This window comes from Gossypium arboreum, chromosome 11 (genome assembly GCF_025698485.1).
Source record: "Gossypium arboreum isolate Shixiya-1 chromosome 11, ASM2569848v2, whole genome shotgun sequence".
Taxonomy (NCBI): domain Eukaryota; kingdom Viridiplantae; phylum Streptophyta; class Magnoliopsida; order Malvales; family Malvaceae; genus Gossypium; species Gossypium arboreum.
Genome location: NC_069080.1, coordinates 98137727 through 98143905, shown reverse-complemented (window position 1 = coordinate 98143905; position 6179 = coordinate 98137727).

The following is a 6179-nucleotide window of genomic DNA, read 5'->3' as shown; positions in this document are numbered from 1 at the left end:
ATCTGTTTTAGAAACTTCTATTTTTTGATCGGCAATGGGAAAGAAAGGGAGTGGATGGTTCTCGACGGTGAAGAAAGTTTTCAAATCATCTCGCAAAAACTTTCCAGACAAAAAAGTAACGTATTTTTCATTGGTTTTTAGATTTTTTTTGTTGCCTTTTGATGTTTGTTTAGCAGGTTGATTTGATTGCCTTTTGATGTTTGTTTAGCAGGTTTTTAGATTTCCTCTTCTTCTTCTTTTTTAATTAAGGAAACCAAATTAAAGAATCAAAAAGTTGATAATGTATCCTTGGGTTGGCAATGGTAATTAATAAATGACGTAATCTGTACTTGAAAAGTTGTAATCTTTGCTTTGCTTTGATTCACCAGAACATATCGACTGGAATCATGAATTAAATGTTAGAATATTTTACTTTTTTAAGCGAGATTGATGTGAAGTTTTCATTTTTTCTTCATTGAAATTTATGATTCAAGTGGATGAAAAAAAATGAAATGCCGAAAGTCAGTGAAGTTTGAAGGGTAGACGAAATTATTGTCATATATTCCTATGGATACTGCATATTGAACTTAAATATTCAGATTAAATGCTAGTCGTGCTAACTTATTCCCTTGCTGGAACAGTAAAGATATTGCCTGTTGTCAGAAAACAACATTCGTTGCTTTGTACACTACTTCTATGTAATGCAGCTGCAATGGAGGTATATGTTCAATGGTATGATCTGTTTCTAGTATTCACGAATGTTAGTTGATATTTTATAAACTTTTTGTTACCTTTATCGGGCACTTCCCATTTTCCTTGATAGCTTGGTTCTTGCTTAGGGTGCTATCCCGATAATGATGACCTTGATTCTTCTATTTGGTGAGGTTAGACCACCTTACATGGTTTGAATTGAAAGTGCCCTTGAATTTGGCGCAAGTAACAATCCTTGTTGAAACGCTGAACATGATGTGATATGTTTAACTTTTGTGTGTGATACTCAGATACCATTTGCTATAGTTTTGGTTGAGCAACTTTTGCCACTTAGTTTTCCAACCATTCTGGCTTAAGAGTTGCTCTTGGAAAATGGAAGTACATGTAACTGCGGTAAAAAGGAAGCAAGCTCTATGCATGCTCTAATTGCTATTTAATTGTATGTGCAGATAATACCACAATCTGTTTGTTCTAGATATGGTTTGGCAATTGGTGCGACAGTGGCTCCATTTGTTCAAGTTCTTACAGTTCAAACAGAGGGCGCTGAGTATCTGGGAGAACTGTCACATTGGAGCCTACTCTGGGAAATCATGTAAGTTACTTTTTATTTCCCAATTATCCATCATTGTGCTTGTTTAGTGTACAGTGAATTGTCAACTATTATATGTATAATTGGTCACTCAATTATGAGAATAATAAATTATGGTCTTTACTAATGGGAAACATATTTTAAATTTTTTTAAGCTTGTTAATAATGCATTTATTCAGGGAAATTCATTTCCATTTGATGAGAGTGATGTGAGATGTTTGCCTCTAGAATTTCATTTGTCAAATACACTTGTTAATGCACTGCAAAGTTGTTTAGTAATGCAGTGTTAACTAAAATGCATCATCAAAGTAGTTGTTTATTAATAGAAACTCATTTCTATTTGATAAGAGTGCTGTATGATATGTGGGATGCTCATCTATAGAATTTCATTTATCTAAAAAAATGCCGCAAAAAAACGCCGCAAACTCATTTCAACTTGTACAATACCATTATAACAGCCATGAACTGGAATTACATGTGATATTAGTAACTTGTACTAGCCCTTAAGGCTTCGACTTTACTTAAAACAGGAATTACATGTGATCTTTGGCAATTTTGCCCAGTAGAATTAAGCTAATTTTATGATTCTATCTTTAATTAATGTAGGACTGAGCAATGCTTCCTTTACAGGTCAGTTTCTTGTTTCTTTGTCATGGATGGATGTATTTATTGGAATATGGGACCAAGTAACTTAAAACAAAGAAATTTTACATTTGTTTTTCTATGCCTTTTAGATAACCTCTAATTTTAGCATGACAACAACCCTCTCTGCTGGGTTTTTTCACCATTGTTGCTGCTATCGCTTTCATTTAGGTGTCAACTTTATTTTAACAGATGTTATACCTTATATCATTAGGTGTCAACTTTATTTTAACAGATGTTATGCCTTATATGATGCTATATGAGACAAATATATTCCATAGTTTTTCTTATCCTTCTGTTTTTGTGCCGTTATACTCTCTAATCACATGATTTCCCTAAGCCAACCCCGTCAATAATGATTGATTGCTGATGTCTAGTAGTGTAATCTTTTATTTTCTTTGACATGTTGAAAATGTAGGAGGATGGGTTGCTTCACGCTGCTATGCGGGACTCCAAATTATGTTGCTCGGAGGTTTTCACTCATGAACCCGAAAATAATTAGGTGTATTCTTTGCAACTTCTCTTTCTTTTTTTTTTTTTTTGCCTTTTCATTCGGTATCGATATTTTTATTTTCGGTGCTCAAAGATAAAGGTTATGATGGTACACCATCGATATTTGGTCTTCTTGAGTTATTCTCTTTGTTCTCATGGTGGTTATTTGCCTTTTGATGAGCCAAGCCTTATAGGCTTGTATAAGAAAGTAAGTACCCTCTAGATTTGGCCATCTTTTTAGATGAGAACTTCATTAAAATTGTTTGTACCTTGATAAATTTCAGATCTGGGAGGCTTCTTTCATTTGTCCATCATGGTTTTCATCTGGTGCTAGGAATTTGATTAGCGTATTCTTGATCCAAACCCTCTTACCGTAAGTTTCAAAAATTTATGATTACATGCAATCTTTGATCACGATATAAGCTTTAGCGCGTGCATTTTGGTTGAAATTGCATGTTCTTTTTGGCGCGTTTAACTATTCTTGAAATTCTACAAGATGAATGGTTCAAGAAAGGGTACAAGCCACCAAAATTTGAGCAAGATGTGGATGTAAATCTTGATGATAATATCTTATATTTTACATGGTTATGATTTAAGTCCTTATTTTATTGATATCTTTATATTTTAATCTAATTTTTATTATTTATTTTGGTTTTGATTCTAAATTTTTATTTTATTTTAATATTTTTAGTTAAAATTTTAATAAAAATTTAATTTGATAATGAATTTTAATAGAATATTTATATCATGGATATTATTCTTCTCAATATTTTGATAATTTTAATTTTCATGACCTTTATAATATCTTAAAATAATTATTTTTTTAAATTTAATGACCTTTAGCGGCGTTTGTGGGAAAAGCGCCGCTAAAGGTCAAGACCTTTAGCGGCATTTTTTTAAATAATAGAGGCTAATTGTTTTATTGGCGCCAAAAAAACGCCACTAAAAGTCTATTTTCTTGTAGTGATATCACAAATTGGTTCAATTTTTAAAATTTTATTTTTTTACTATACAATAAAATTATTTTTGAACCGATTTTTTCCAACAGTCTCAACACAATTAATTAGGATAGTATTTCATTCTCTATAAAATATCCCAAAATTCATCCTATAAATATTCCCTACCACGATGGAATTGAAGTGTTTTAATGGATAAACCAACTAAAAGTCCTAGTTATAAACTAATACAAACTAATAATTTAATTTATAATTATTGTTTTATTAATTTTTAAAATATGCTTAATTTAATTAAGTTGGAACCAAATCAAATTATTTATTTTGATTATTATGGGTTGATGTCATTTGATTTAATTATAATCAATTTTTAAATGGATGACTTTTATTAAAACTAACATGTGATAAATGACATATATATTGCATTAATTGAAAAAAAAGGAAAATCCTTTTGAAAAAAAAAGATTCTACCCAGATTTCATCCAAAACTTTTCTTATGAATTTAAGCAATTTAGTCAATTCAAGAGAAAGAATTGTATGAAACAGTGACGCCACGTTATCTGTATCCCTTTCCAATAGACGAGAAAGGATTGTATGAAACAGTGACGCCACGTCATTTGTATCACTTTCCAATAGTTTTATGTCACATCAGTATTCTTATCCTGAATTTTAGGATTTTATCCTGAAAAAAATCAAATCCAAATTAAAATACTGAAATTCAAGATAAAATCTTAAAATTCAGGATAAGAATACCAATGTGGCATAAAACTATTGGAAAGGGATACAGATGACGTGGCGTCACTGTTTCATACAATCATTTCTCGTCAATCCATTTACATTTTTTAACAACAATTAAAAAATTAATATAAATTTATAAAATTAATGTTTTTGTTACACCATATACTTGGTCAATGGTTTTTCTTAAAGGTGTTAAGGTTTGAGATGATTTTGGTAAGGTTTCTCATAAAAAAAAAAATTAGGTACTAGTTGAAAAAGAAGGTATAGTTTAAGGTGCAATTTGTCAATTAAGAAAAAAACCGTTTTTTTTAAAAGCATAATAATAAATTTAGCCCCCAACATTTATATTTTCTGTCAATTTGGCTCTTATTTATTTTTTAACTAAATTTGATACTTAACCTTTCAAAAAAGAGTCAAATTACTTTTTTAACGGAAATAATAACTAAAATATTAATTTTTTAATATTGTCGGCATGATAACTCGCATGACGGATCATGTACCATGCTAGCATAACATCATTTGTCTTATATGTCACGTCAATAAATAATTTAAAAATTATAAAATTAAAAAATCAAAATCAAAATTAAAATTAAAATATAAAAAGTTCATAAAAATTAGTATGGAGTACATGTGAATTGTCATATAGGTTGTCGTGTTTAAAATTTTAATATTTTAGTTAGTATTCTTGTTAAAAATTTATTTCGACTCTTTTTTAAAAGATTGGTGATCAAATTTAACTGTTTTTAAAAATTCAAGGGCCAAATTTAATAAAAATTATAAGTATGAAATTAACGTCAATTTTGACATAACATCTTTTTAAATGGACCATTTATTAAATTCATTAGAAAAGAGGGTAGATCTTTTTGGCAAAAAAAAAAAAAAGGTGGAAGATCTCTACCTAAATTTCATCCAAAACTTTTCTTATGGATTTAAGTAATTTAAGTCAAATTGCATATTTGTTTTTGTTATTTCTAAACAAAAAAAAGGTATAAATGGTGACAAGCTTCTAGTTATAAACTAATACAATTATTGTTTTATTAAATTAATTTTTAAAAATATGCTTAATTTAATTAAGTTGGAACCAATTGAAATTATTTATCTTGATGATTATGGGTTGATGTCATTTTATGTTTGATTTAATTTTAACTGTAAATTCTTTCTTTCCATTTAACTAAACATGATTAAGCTTGGTTAATTTAATTAATTATGGTTATTACTTTAATTAATTTTAATTTTATTTTTAATTATAATTAACCAAACTTAATGGATAATATCATTACACTCCACTATCTATCATTTCAATTTGATTAATTAATTATTTTAGCTCTTTGGATAATTTTTATTTAAGTCTTCATGTATTTTTTAAATTAAAATTTAATAGCAATTAAACTTTTACAATTTAATATCGAGCTTTAATTAACTATTTTCTCAGTTAAATTACTTAACCATATTTTAATATATTTTCATATTATATTAATCTTTATATTTTATTCTTACGAACTCGATTTACAAAAATTCGAAATCATATTTTTCAATATCACTTAAAATAAGATCGTTACTATCGTTCACATCAACTCTTATGGGAATGGTGTTGTTTTCTTCTTCACCGACTTCAACAAGGTCCTTTGTTTCCTTTTATTTGTTATAGTCACCAAGGACTTCGACAAACCATCCAATGAGATTTTCACTTAAGGTGACTATGGGCTATAATATTCCAAAAGATGTTGATGTCGCATTGTATGGATGTGAATCATAATCAAAACTGGATTCGGGTGATGTTGATGTTGATGTTGCATTGTATGAATTGTAGAATATCCTACTGAACTGGGAGATGTGATGTTTTCATACTTCAAAAGATGAACTGCAGCTTTGATTTTTCTACCCATTTTAACTTCATTTTCTCTAATATTTCTGAACATTGTGTCCTTGGAATATTGGGACTCTAAAACTAAACTAATATAAATTTAATTGTGCTCATTTATATCAACAATGGCGGATCTTGAAATTTATTTTTGCAGGCTATAATTAAATTATATATTTTTACAATGATAAAAATATCATTTCATCATTTTAAT